This window comes from Corvus brachyrhynchos, unplaced genomic scaffold (assembly GCF_000691975.1).
Source record: "Corvus brachyrhynchos isolate BGI_N302 unplaced genomic scaffold, ASM69197v1 scaffold116, whole genome shotgun sequence".
NCBI lineage: Eukaryota > Metazoa > Chordata > Aves > Passeriformes > Corvidae > Corvus > Corvus brachyrhynchos.
Window position 1 is genome coordinate 14,769,655 of NW_008240221.1, and position 14,189 is coordinate 14,783,843.

The 14,189-nt window shown below is 38.4% G+C and overlaps 1 protein-coding gene across 3 annotated transcripts in view; it reads left to right on the plus strand.

The window, feature by feature from the left end:
* The window catches only part of SUPT3H (SPT3 homolog, SAGA and STAGA complex component), a 247,162-nt gene that overhangs the window by 176,730 nt on the left and 56,243 nt on the right, over positions 1-14,189 (plus strand). The gene's annotated exons all lie outside the window — the stretch shown is intronic.

Here is a 14,189-nt window from a genome sequence, read left to right on the forward strand (position 1 = left end):
GTAGAGTGATTTCTATACCTTTTCAGTGCTGGAAGCTGAGGGCTTTGGTTTGAGTTTCCTTTCAATGATGAGGTGGCTCATGTATTTGGTAATACTTCTTTATTTAATATTTGGCTATTAGGGCTTCACTTTACTTTCAGTATTTCAAGGAAAATTCTAAGAAATAATGGATTTTTTATCCTGTTCTAGTTGTAATTCTACTTTCTTTCTCCTTAATGGAGCTTCTTTTCAGAACTGCAGCATTCCCAATCTGCTTTCTGCTCCTTTCTGCCCTGTAATGAGAAGAAATCAAAACCTAATGAAGAACCACTTCTCTCTAAGAATTTCATTAGAAATAGGTCCCATTTCCCCCCAGCTGAGAACTTGTGTCATTGAGCAGTTGTACCTGTACCTGTACCACTGTTTGTATTTTGGAAACTGGTGGTTTCTTTTCTTCAACCTCTTATTTATTTATGCAAAATGTTATGTTTTGCATAAAGGCAGGCAAATCCTTTGAGCTTGTGTTGCAGTGGGGACCCCACAAGCTTGTACACACAGAAATAGATAACAGCATTCTTCTGAATGAATGGATTATGTGCTTGACTTTGCAGTCTCTTCTGTTGTTCCAGTATAGTATTTTTCTGGTCTAAAGAACTACACAAGTTGGTAGAAGTATGAAGTTCTCTGTTGTAGACAATGGCAAATCTGAATCTGTGTTTGTCTGTCACGAAATGTGTGTCTGTAATCAAATATTTGCCTTTCATCTGACCATATGTTTTGGTTTTTATCATGGTAATTCATGAACTCTAGTGTGTGTGTGTATTATACATAAAAAGTGATTCTTCTCTTTATTGCTTGAGTTTACTACATTTTGTGAACTCTTGATCTGTTTCCATGTTAAAAAAAAAAAAAAAATCAAGATCTTATTTTAGAATACATTCATGAACTGTATACAGGTATGAAGCCAGTATTATCTATTTTCTTTCTTATTAGTCTGTAATGACAAAACATGAAAGACTGTTTGAAACATGCTACTCAAAATGTTTAACATATTTTTAACTTTGTTTTGTTTGAGATGTTGTTGTCACTTTGAGGTGGGTGGAAAGGAATCAAAGACAGTAGGAAATGCGATCCATTCCTAAAGGAAGAGTTGTTAGTGGATGGGCTAATCTCCTGTATCACATTTTCTTTCATTAGATTGTTTAATCCACACTAAATTCTGGAGGAAATCCAATAGACATTTTAACAGGGTTTTTTAGGGAATTAGTGTACTTAAATAATGAACTGCAATCTAAAGGCATTTTAGGTATCCTTTTAGCTATCAGTTACCTCAGAAATGTGTGGTTATCTTGGTTTGGACAACTGTAAATTTCAGTTTCACTTTGCCTTGGGCCAAAATCATGCTGAGCTGTCCAGAGTAGATGATAAACATATATTTCTGATGTCATTATGGGCTAAACAGGATGTGATTGTTTAGCAGTATGGTTTCAGTTATGATACAAAATGCAAATATTTTTTATACTCATTCCTTTTAAAGCATTTCATAAAATTAAAGCTAAGCCTTCGTGTGATTGCCTGCAGTGCTCTGAGGTCCATTCCATATCTGCACCACAGAGAAGTCAGGAAAGCTCTGGGGCACTTTGGGACATTACGAAAGGGGAACAAACAATTCCGCACTTCTTTGACTTAAATACACCCACCAACACTGTCATATTAAAAGGAAAAGACACTCTTCTAGGATTATCTATAGAATTTACTGGTGTATCCCATGGTTTTAATTTGAAGCAAAGGGGCTGTCTCTGGAACAGTAAGACCAGCAATGTGCAAAGGGACATTGGTCCAGGGTGGAGTACTCTTCAAATACAGGGCAGAAATTCAGAAAAAATTCACACTACTTTGTCATAACACATGGTTGTACTATCAATACACTGTTATAAGATGACTTTTTATAAAAACGGTAATAATAACATTATGTGATGGCAAACCAGCCAACTGTATTAGCAAAATCAAAAGAAGATAAAAACTGCAACAGCACCTCTGTCTCACTTCATACCAGTTCCTATCCTGCTCTCATGAGACAGCAGTGGAGCACCAGTGAAACGCTGCTCCTCAAAGTAAGAGCATTTATAGATGGAATAAATGATTCTCATTCCTGGATATAACTGAACTGTGCATGTGAGGGAGAGATGGATCATAGAACTTGTCTTCATAATGTGTGCCAGTCTCTTGAGAATAACAAATGCAATAGCAATCTGCCCACACTCTTTTTATTGCACATGTTGGGCTGTGGAATATCCAGAGCTGGTGGTGCTCTGGAATTTGATTTCCCTTCCTTTGCCTATGACAGAATCCACAATAACTGACACCCTGCAAGAGGATGGCAATTTGGCTTTCCTCCGTCTCTTAAAAATCATTTAGAGAGGAGAGGTGGTATTCCTGTGGGGTATGGCTGAATTGGTGTGGCAAAAAGGCCCCTGTTCATTTAAAATCTTTTAATTTTTCCTTATTTTGTGGTTTGAGTAGAGATGGAGTTTTGGGTGCTTGTGTCCTTATGTTGCTTCTCTGAACCTCTCAGGTTCCTGACCATAGTTAAACCAATTGCAGGTTTGGCTGTGATTTTGTGAGTGGTAACTCCACTTCTGCTGGTTTTTTTCTGTGGGAACCACCATCAGATTCTCCATGTCAAGTCATTAAATCAAGTGTAGCTATTTAAAAACTTCAGTCAACATCATTGCAAAGCTAGCTTCTCTCTCATTCTGTAAATACCCATTTTTAATGATTTGTTTTAAAGCTTTAATGCCCCCCCCACCAAGAAAAAGTCTTCCCATCAGAAGTCTGGACTGGCACACAAAGGAATGCATAGAGCATCACGCTGTGAGTGCTCTGTTTCACTTCTGTTCCCATAGGATTAGGAGAAACACCATTCATCTGTCACTCTGACTGCTAGTTTAGGGATATATTTCCAACGCTCACATGTTATATGGCAATAATTCAGTTGCAGTAGCTACCATAATGCTTTCATAGTACATTGCAAGTTTGAATAAACAGTGGAGGGAAAATAACTTCCCTACAAGAATAGACTACCTTAAAGCAGGCTTGAAGCCAGCAAAATGGTAAAAACTAAGTTAAATTTCTACTTTCTGGTTCTTTTGCTGTGGGGTTGAAACTAGGTCTTTGAGGTCCCTTCTAACACAAACTATCCTGTGATTCTATGATTCTATGATTTAAGGTCTGTTGTCCTATGAATTGCATTAGGTATTTAAAAACGACAGATACCTATTTTTGTTCAAGGAAGTTCATTGTGGATGTCATTTTTTTTAGTGCTGCTCACCAGTATTCTTGTCTTAGTGGGAAATCTCTAAAGCTCACAGCAATGCAATGGGCCCTGTGTAAAATACAGTAGATTGTGATGAAGTGTATGTGGAAAATGTAGTGTAAAAAACTACATATATTTTTTACATTTTTTTTTTAATTACTCCTGTTTAATTTTGTCTTTGTTGAGACACAATTAATTTGTATTTGCACAAGACTCCTGAACACACCAAACTGCTCCTTGGGGTACAAGGAATCGTGCTCTGGGAGTTCACTCTATTTGTCAGAAATAAGGTGGACTTGGGATATGTTATTAAACTAGACAGTGACCAAGAAGATTCCTTCCTGCTGGAGTATCATCATCAGCTTTTGAGTGATCACACTTTGACCTGAGCCAGGTCACGTTGTCCCAAACAATGTCCAGCTCTGGTGTCCTCAACACAGGAGAACAAGGACCTGTTGGAGCAATTCCAGAGGAGACCATGAAGATGCTCAGAGGGCTGGAGCACCTTTCCTGTGGAGTCAGGCTGGGAGAGCTGGGGGTGTCCAGCCTGGAGAAGAGAAGGCTCCAGGGAGACCTTAGAGCCCCTTCTTGTGCCTAAAGGGGCTTCAGGAGAGCTGGAGAGGGACTTTGGGAGTGCCAGGACAAGGGGGAATGGCTTTAAATTGAAGGAGGGTTGATTTAGATGAGACAAAAGGAAGTTCTTTGTAATGAGGGTGGTGAGGCACTGGCACAGGCTTCCCAGAAACATTCAGTGTGAGGCTGGACAGAGCAATCTGATCTGCTGGAAAATGTCCCTGTTCACTGCAGGGCAGAGGGACTAAGTGGTCTTTAAAGGTCCCTTCCAACCCAAAATATTCTATGACTGTGACCTCCTGGGAGTCAGCAGAGGCCAGGAGCTCTCCCCACCACATGGTTTGGATGCGGCCACTCTCTTAGGAGAGCATTAGCAGACAGAGGTTGCTCTGTGGTGATCACCCTTGGACACAGGGCATGGGCTTGGGGTCTTTTAATTGAGAGAGTGAAAATTGGAGGGCACAAATCAGAAGTAAACAACTGTGAGCTCTTCTGTTCAGGATGGATCTGAAAGATGGTGTTGAAGTACTCAAATTCATTGTACTAATTTGGAAAAGATGTACAGAGAAAATAAGCAGGAAGTGATTTAGGAAGAGCTCTGAGACCTTTTAGTACCACTGTGCTCATTTCACTGGCCAAAATTATGCCAGTGTAAGTGTGGGGAGGTAGGGGGGTTATTACTCTTTAGGGTGATCCTGCAGGGTGTATCAGTAACAAACTGAAATTTTATTTAAAGCGCATATGGAAAGTAGAGACAACACTCACTTAATAGAAACTGCACGCTGGAAGACAAACCAAGAAATTTTCTTTTGCTAAGCATTGATTCTTGGTGCGTGTCTCTTTTGCTCTCTAATTTTGATGATATACCTATTTTTCTTCTCAAATAATTATTTTTTACTTCCTTGCTGATATCAGATTCCTAATGACAGAATCTCTATTTTGGGACAGAATCTTTGGATTTAGTTGCGTGCTGGCTTCTGTTATCTCATAATTGTGCCCAAATCTAATAAACTAGTAATTTTTAGAATCACAGTTTATTAACCTGAAACCTTCTTTCATTTTAACAGCTACACCTTATGAAAGAATGCCTCCTTGGGGAAGATTTGATAGTGTAATCCCTGTGGGGTTTTTCTGCTGTTCTTTACCAAACATTGTCAAATATAGGCAAAGGAATGCCAGTGGCAGGATATGGAAAGACAAGCCATGCCATTAAACCCCTTAAATCTTACATTCTTTGTGGACTAAATAATTGCAGCCCTAAATGGAAACCTAAGTATCATCCTCACCTGTGAGTCCTGGCCAAGTAAGATTAGAAAAGGGATTTATAGTGGCTAAATAATGTACGCAAAGAGGAATGGGAAAGTTCCTGCCCGAGGACATGAGATTCCTGGTACAGTGATGAAAACAAGACCAGGATCTCATTTTCCCACCCCCTTAAACTGTTTTGAGAGCTCAGTTCATCACTTCCACAAGATGGGCTGAATTTCACTTAGTGGTACCTGCCTAAAAGTTTAAGCATCCCAGTAACGTAGGCTGGCTTCTGTACTCAGAAATGAGAGAGAAACAATCCAGGGACAAGTTCATTTCTAGATCAGAGGAAAAAAAAAGTTGGGTTTTTTTTAAATTGTTTTTTTATTATTCCTAGAAACATCTAAGTTACTTTTAAGTGTAGTTCATCAGATGTTAAGAAAAGTACTTCAAGTGCCTCTGGGATGGTTCTCTTTGGAGACTCAAGATCTGTGTGTGCTCTGGGACCTTGATGATACAAAAAAACCCCTGTAATGATGATACATAATAGAATTTAAGATCACACCAGCTCCCTCTGTGCTTGCTTGTGCTATACATAGATGCCAAGATTAAAAAGAACTTAGATGAAACATCAATTACCATAAAACCCTTTATTCTCTAGGCAGTGGGGTTTTTTCTTTCAATACTGCAAAATGGAAGTTAGGAGTGCAAATATAGAAGGAATTAATTCCACTGCATCAGTCCACCCAGTGTTTCCAGGTGAGTGCAAAGAGAGCACAACTGGTAGCAACTCAACTCTAAATTTGCTGTCTTGACATCAAAGTATTCGTAAGCATTATTTGGTATAAAAATAAGCCTGCTGGTACTAATGATATCTCTGATTACATGTTGTTTGGGAATGTTTAGGATAGTGGGAAAGCACTGTTTCTCTTGGGCAATGGTTGAATTGGTTAAAAGTAAATAGAAAATAAACAGATATGGCTGTAAATGTTGTGTCATTCTCTTTGGAATGGGAAAAAGCTCTTGAGTGGAAAACATTTCTTGTTACAGCCACTATCAATAGACTTTTTACGCTGCTAAATCTAAGATTGTTGGCTTTTTCTCACATTGGGGTTGCTTGCTATGGTTACATAAAGTGGCCTACTTGTTTGGGTCTTCAGTCCTGGGGTTTTTGAGCATTTTAGTGAATGTTGCTCATACTGCAAATTCAGGCAGCTTTGCTGGGAGGGCAAGGTGTAATTTGCTTTTCTGTCTTTTGGTTCTTTGAGTATTTTTTTGCCACTGTTTTCTTTCTCTGAGGAAGAGGAAGATTCAGGGTTGTTGTATTTTTGGCACCCAAGTGATTGTGTTTTAACTTAAATTTTGGAAGGAAACTTTAGATATATATATTATTTATATCTGTGATTAAATGTAGATGCACATGCTTATAAACAGTATTTCCAAGGAGCATTTGATTAGGAGCCAAATACAAGACTAACAAAACATTCTTCTTCTGAGTGTATTTTGGTGTGTTTAACGTGTTAGATATACTAATCACACTGTATTGGTACTCTCAACAGAGTTATTTTTTATGTAAACTTCGGAGAATTGGGAACAAGGATTGATGCTGAAGTCTGACAAAGGTCCCATTGGTAGAAGATTATTGAAACTCCAGTTGCAATTTAAAGTAATTAAACAAATTTGTGCTGATAGCGATTTGTATTTTTGGGGTTGTGTAGAGATGCAATAATGCAAATCTTGTCTACAAGACAGGTTGTAACTCAGATACTTCGAGGAGGAAGTCTTTTTTTTCAGATCTTTGAACCTTTGTGTAGCAAATTTCTAACGGTAAAATGTTAAGCAGGTCTACACTGAGAAGAGTTCTGTCATCTTAAATTTTTCAGAAGGAATTCATCACTAGCATAAAACCATTTTCAAGGCTGTTTTGCACAGGATTCACAAAACTCAAAAACCCATGGAGTTGTAACACAAGTTAAAACGATGTAAGAATTTCAAGCACAGTATTACTCTGTACTATTCCCACTTCTTATTTGTTGCAAGGAAGAGATTTTCTGACACTGTTGTGAAGAGTGAGACTGAATCTTGGCACATAGACCCCATATTTTGGGAAGAAATCTTCACAACCACTTGCTTCTCTCACTCCCACCTGGAAAACTCCATAGGCAGGAGCATCTTGGGTTGTCAGCCACTGTGTGACCAAGCTTCAGTGTGCTCCTGAATTTTTCTTTCCTTCCATTTAAGATTTAAATCACAAGAAGCTTTCTGTGGAAGAAAATAATATGTTCTAACAAATGAAGACAATAGAGGAAGGCTCTCTATGGCATGCAGAAGAGGGGAGTTGAGGGTGTTCTTCTGTTTCAGCCGCTAAAGAAAAGAGGGGTCTGAGGTGTAACAGGCAAGGTCCTGTGTTTAACAAAGAGGGGAGAGCAGTCACAAGCCAATATTAAGGAAAGGATATTTTTTCTGCTTCATCCATAGGAGGCTGATGCAAGCCCCTCAGCCTAAGGCAGTGCCAGGCTCATTTATCTGAAAGTTCATTTATCTGCTGTTTCCAGACATCACAGGTATAGCAGAGGAGCCCTTTTCCCTCTCCTTACTCTGTTTATTCACTAAGGGAATAACACTGACGTTCTCAGTATTAGACTCCAGCCAGGAATAAAACCTGGTTTGAATCAGGCCCATGGGTTAGCCCTGCAAATACCTCCTACAAAATGACTGAGAATCCTTTCCTTTCAAACTGGCATTTGCCCTCTAATAGCAGACTGAGCAAGCTGTGTGTCATCATAGCCTCTCCAGCCAGTCTGCAGCACACAGACAACATAGAAGAGCATTGGAAGTAGTTTTCAGGCTGCACTCCAGCTAAACATAGCCAAAATGAGCTCAGATCTATTGAATTGCACCACTTAAAGGGGGGAAAAATCTATAGAGGGTTATTAAATACAAAGATGTTGTATTTGGTTAAAGAAGCGCTTGAGCCACAGATCACTGGGTGCTGTATGACTATTGAGGAAAATAATTATCATAAATATCATTATTGTCTTCAAGTTATACTGATCATGCCTTGCTACTGTTGGAACCTGGGCAAAACAGAGATTTGTTCTGTCCCTCCTTTTGCATATTAATTCTTCTTTCCTCCATTTTTATATTTAATTCTTCTTTTTCTGCTTTTATTTTTGGTGTGGCATTTTGTTTTTTGTTTTTCCATCTGACCACAGGATTAGGCAGGACTAGTGCGGTTTTTTTCCTCAGAAATAAAGAGGTCAGTTTGGTTCCTGGGCTATATTGCTCATGATATTTGATTGAAATTACATAGTGTTTTGTGAACCTTAGTATTTGATTGAATTCAGAGAGGATTTAATGAACCTTTGTCATAGGCACTTAAGCAAAAAAAGGAGAATCACTTGATTTGCTCAATAGTCTCTATCTTCATATTGTCGTCTTCCTCTGAGTAAATTCCAGACCAAAATCCAGCATTTCACAAGATTTGATTACCTATTACCCAGATACTAAGGTCAAATGTTGTCATTTTTTGTTCATATTTGCAAAGCCACGAGAGACCAAACCTTCCCACCTACATTCACACTCGGGTTCAGATCTCATGAGGAAGGTCAGAGGATCTGTTGCTAAGGTGAAGGTCACTATGGTAATCCAATAGTAAACACATTGTTTCCTAGGGAATGAGAAATACAAGCATTTTTTGTTTTAAAGCTCATTCTGATAGGACTTGTACCTACAAGCTAGACTTGTAACCTGGCAAACTATCCCTAAAATAGGGTCCTATGGCAGATTTTTTTAATAGGGGATGTGATTTTAGTACTGAGAGTAAGAATAAGAACACAAGTTCAATGAAGAATACTCAGTATGCAGGTTAATGTGATTTTACTTTCATCAGCTTTCCATACAAACTAACAGGAAGGAACTAAAGCGAGCACAAGACATTTCAGAACCAGAGTGGTTACCTCCCCTTGTACTGCATTTTCTTGAAGCATTAACTGACAGAGGGGAGGTTAAGATTAGATATGGGGAAAAAAAGTTCTTTACTGTGAAGGTGGTGATACACTGGCACAGGTTGCCCAGAGAAGTTGTCCCCATCCCTGGCAGTGTCCAAGGCCAGGTTGGATGCTGCTCTGAGCCACCTGGTCTAGTGGACGATATCTCTGCCCATGGCAGGGGGTCGGAACCAGATGATCTTAAAGATCCCTTTCAACCCAAACCATTCTGTGATTCTCTTTATGCATTAAACTCAGACATGATTAGCTGCTGGATCTTATAAACTAAATAAAAGCAGTAATTCATAGCATGGCAGATAAATACTGAGTCATGATCCAGAGCAGTGAAATGTGTGGAAAGCAGGCCTGGCATTCACAAGGACCTTGTTGACAGGCTGGAGAAATGGGCTGACACGAAGGTCAGCAATAGTAAATGTGGATGCCGTAACCCCATGCAAGGGAATAGCTTGTGGGGCAGCCACGTGCTGGGCTGTGTCAGCAGGGGTTACCAGCAGGTCAAGGGAAACAATGATTCCCCATTATCTGGCACTTGTGACACCACATTTGGAATCTGTGGCCAGTTTTGTGCTCCCAAGCACAAGAAGGACTTTGAAATACTGAAGCAGAGGGTCACCAAGAAATATCGGGGGTACATATGATGAAAGACTGAGAGGCAAAAGCTTGCTCAGCCTGAAAAAGAGGAGGTAAAAGGGAAATTTCATTGCAAGTAATGACAGGAGGAAGTGGAGCCAGACCCTTCTTGGATGTGCATGGTAAAGGACAGAATTTGAACTGATGCCTAATAGGAAAAAATCAGTTCTGATCAAAGATTGAAACCGGTTGGTCAGAGAGGCTGAGGAAGTCTCCATCTTTGGAGGTATTCCAGACTTGGTTGGTCAAGGTGCTGAACCACTTGATCTAACTGAACCTCTTTTGAGCAGAGTCAAACTAGAGATCTCTGGAAGGCCCTGAAACTTTTCTGGTTTAACAACCAGTTTTTCTTTTCACTGTAAACAAGGATCCTGTGATCCTGCACTGAAGTTTCCCATTTCAGATATTCAAATGGCAGGTGGGGTAGAAATAGAAGAGGTTTTATAAAGCAAATAGATGATAAACCATCTCAGATTTCTAAAAACTGTTTAAAAATCTAGGTAGCATATAATTGGACTTTCCAGCTTCTGCACTTTCTGTAATCTGTAGCTGCTGGTATTTCCTGGAATAGATGTTTTATGTACATAAGGAACAGGGTTTTCTGTCTTTCATTTTGTCTCAGTTGCTGTGGTTTATTTTATCAATAGTGTTGCTTGCTGTATTCTTCCATAAGAATATGATCTGGCTGCTGTACAAAATTGCACTTGGGGGGCGCTTCACACATCTGCTGCAGCAAAAGAACCAGGAGCAGCAAGATTTAAGCATCCTAAGTGTCTGTTGAAATGGTAAAATACAGTTAAGCTCTGCATGTAGCAAAATGGGAGAGGCATCCATTCCCAGTCTGCCAGAAAAAGGACCCACAACGTTCCTACAGAACAGCACAGGTAACATGCTGCCATAGTTTATTCACTCAACCCAGAGCAGCATGATTCCATTTGGATCTTTAGCCCCTCAAACTTTCAGTTTTATCTCCTCTCTTCTTTCTTTCTATTCTCCCATCTTTGTAAAAATTGACGATACCTAGTCAGGTATACACTTTTATTAAATGAGTCAGAAAAGGTTCTTTTAATTTGGAAAATCAGGAAAAACAGTAGCAGTTCTCATTTTCATATAGTTGCCTTACATAAAGTCCTTATGGAATGCCTGTGCAGAGTTTATTCTTACAGACATTCTTGTAATCAGCATTCAAGTCTTCTAATAATCTGCAATGGGATTTGCATTAAAATAACTTTAAAACATGACAAAAGTTAGTCATTGCTGCCACTTTGGCTTGACAAAGTACATCTAGAACTGGACCTAAATTTTGACAGAGGACTAGACTGTAATACTACCACTAGCAAAAACACTGAGTTTGCATAAAGAGGAAATTTTGGGTAATAATTTATGTGAATTCAGGAAGATCTTGGTCAACTAGGGGGCCACAGATGAACATGTGGGTTTATGCATTCAGATGTAGCTCTTTTAACTTTTTGATGCAGGTAGTGGCAGGGTTTTGTCATTTCTCTGGCATAAGGAAGGACACAGTATCTTCTTTGGTGTCTGTATCCTGTGTGCTGCACTCCTGGTGTGCTAAAAGACATTTCTACAAGAGCAATGGCAAGAAAGCAATGCAAAGTGGCCATACAAAAAAATCTACTGACACACATATTTTATTCTCAGATAATTCCTTAACATCTTCTCCACACTCTGCTTTTGAGTGGCACATGTGAGGGGCAGGGACAGGGACTCCTTGGTAGCAGCATTTAAGTGCTGTTGAAACTTTGCCTCCGGAACTTCGGAAGCAATCATTAAATTTGGGTTTCCATTTGATCAAACGAAAGAAGGACGGGTAGTCTCTGTCAGAGGGCTGGATTTTATTTCCCAAGGCTAACAGCCTTTCCAGGACTTTGTCAGACCTACTGAGAGTTTTTTCTCCCATTGTCAGATGGTATTATTTAAAATCAGTTCATCCACTTGTGTGGGATCCATATCCTATATCATACAGCAACTCTGACAAGAAGATGCTTTTACTGGGAGTGTTATTCAAAGCACAGTTGATTTTCTCAGGCTGCAGACATCTGCAGAATAAGCTTGTAGAACATCCAGCATCTGGTATTGAGCCCTCGCTCCTTACACAGACCATATCAAACAGTCTGGAAACAGAACACGTTCCCTTACATCCGCTTGGAAATAATTTTTTTTGTGTTTATTGTAGATGTATTAGCTGTCAGCTCATATCATCAGCTAATTATTTTATATCTGAAAATTGCAATGGCATCCTCAGATGTACTAAAGTCAGGCAGATTTCCAGCTACTAATCACACCCTTCTTAAAAGGGGAGTTAACTCTCGACATACCTCAAGGCTGGGGATCTGATTGCTGGTTCCAGTGTTTCGAGGAACGCACTGGGGAGATGGCTCTTGTGCCTTGCCAGCCTTGGTACCCTGAGCTGTGTTTAAGAGAGACAAAAATGCTGCAGAGGCATTAGCATCTTGGAGAAATGCTAAATTTCACTCTAAAAATATCAGAAAAACTCAGAAACCCTGAGAAATCCAAGATGCCACCAATGAAGAGTAATTTTTTTCCAGGATATGTGATGGCATGAGAGTCTATAGCAACTTCTAAGAGCACAGTCAAGTAATTGATGCTAGACCGTGCCTGTTCGTGTTGCTACACCTTTAATTCTAAATACACTTCAACCTTCCAAGCTATGCCTCAGAATCTTGGTATTAAAGATATTGTTCTTTGCATCCCAATGATGTTAAATTCTTAAATGTAATATTTTGAGCTGAAAACATTTTTTCCATTCTTCTGAGTAGGGCTATGTGACTTTTTAAAGTTTTCTTTTTTTAATAGATCTTTGATTCACTTTGGAACCCCTCCACCTCCCTAAAACTCCCTAATCCTTCATTTCAGTCAGCCTAAACCTCCAGGAAAATCTAAATAGAATGTGAGAAATCTCCAGAAATGTGAACAGGTTTTGACATTTCAACAATTAAATAATTTTCATTTTCACATTACATTTACAAAGCTTGCAGTAGCCAGTAATAGGAATATCAATCTTAACTATGGCAAATATTTGATATTTCTGTAGCTGATTTTGAACAGGAGGTAAAGCCAAGGCTTTTTTCTCAGGAGGAACTCTTGCAAAGTTCTTGAATTCAAAGCTTTCTACCTTTTAAAGATCAACTGTAGCATAAAAGTAGAACCAAAAAAAAAATTCTTTCTATATGGTATTCCCTTCTGGAATTGACTAAATATTTTGCATGCTGCATTGAAAGGTGCTAACTCCTTTGGAAGGGATTCTTTTCACGGTAAACAATTTTAAGAATGCATGCAGGGCATTGTGTCCTGATGTTTATTTATGTAATAGACTGGTTGAATGAATATTATGTTCAAGAGCCATTATTAATGCAGCATAAAAAATAGTGTATCAGATACTGCAAATTAGGATGATGGAAACAAAATTTCCCTAAATTTGCCTTTTTTATATATATATGTCTGACAGTCTGAATACTCCTTATAAAGTCACTTTTAATTGATAATTAGAAATAAAACAGTGACTTCTCTCCTATGATGGGGCTCAGAGATGCTGTGCTGATTTAGAAAAACTGAAAATCCCAGCAGTTAATTTAACAGTTCATAATTAAATTTACAAATCAGGTTACATTTAAATGAATTATTTTAAAGTGATCTAAATTTATGTAATCCTACGGTGTACAATTACACTGAAGACTGGTGTTGTTGCTTTGAATTATTATCATATTATTATGGCAATTTAGAAATGTTTCAAGATATTTTCTAATTATGCATATGTCTCCAAATGAGTTAAAATGAGGCAAAGCTTTTTCTTAAATCATGGAGTCATAGATAGAATAAATAAATGGAATAGAACAAATTGTAGAATCATAAATATTTTTAAATACTCTTAAGTAAATCAGAATATTCTACCTGAAATTTCATAATTACTTATAGTTGTGATATACTGGTAAAAGTTCTTTTTGTGGGTACGTGCAGCTAATACAAATTTAGATTTAGAAAAAGGAAAGTCCAATATACGTATATTTAGACAGTACATCAAAATCCTTACTTTTGGAACTATAACATCCCACATCCAGCTCAATTTATTAATTAGTACTACATTATTCAACATACTTGAGAATTTCAGAGGTCATTGTCATTCAGGTACTTTCTGAGGGATATGAAGGTCTGTCTTCACTGAATCAAATCTTGTTGCAAATTAAAGGATGTTTAAAATAATTGCACACATATATGGAACGATAGAAGTCTGCTGTAGGGTTTAGCTGAGGTAGTGTTAACATTAGCTCATTATATCAATATTTGTAAGATTCAGGTTCTCCAGGGTTGTTTCTTTGGAAAGCTGCATATATTCATTATCAGTTTAAACCATCAGCACAAGAACTGCCTTTGTCTTGGAAATATAAATAAAGACT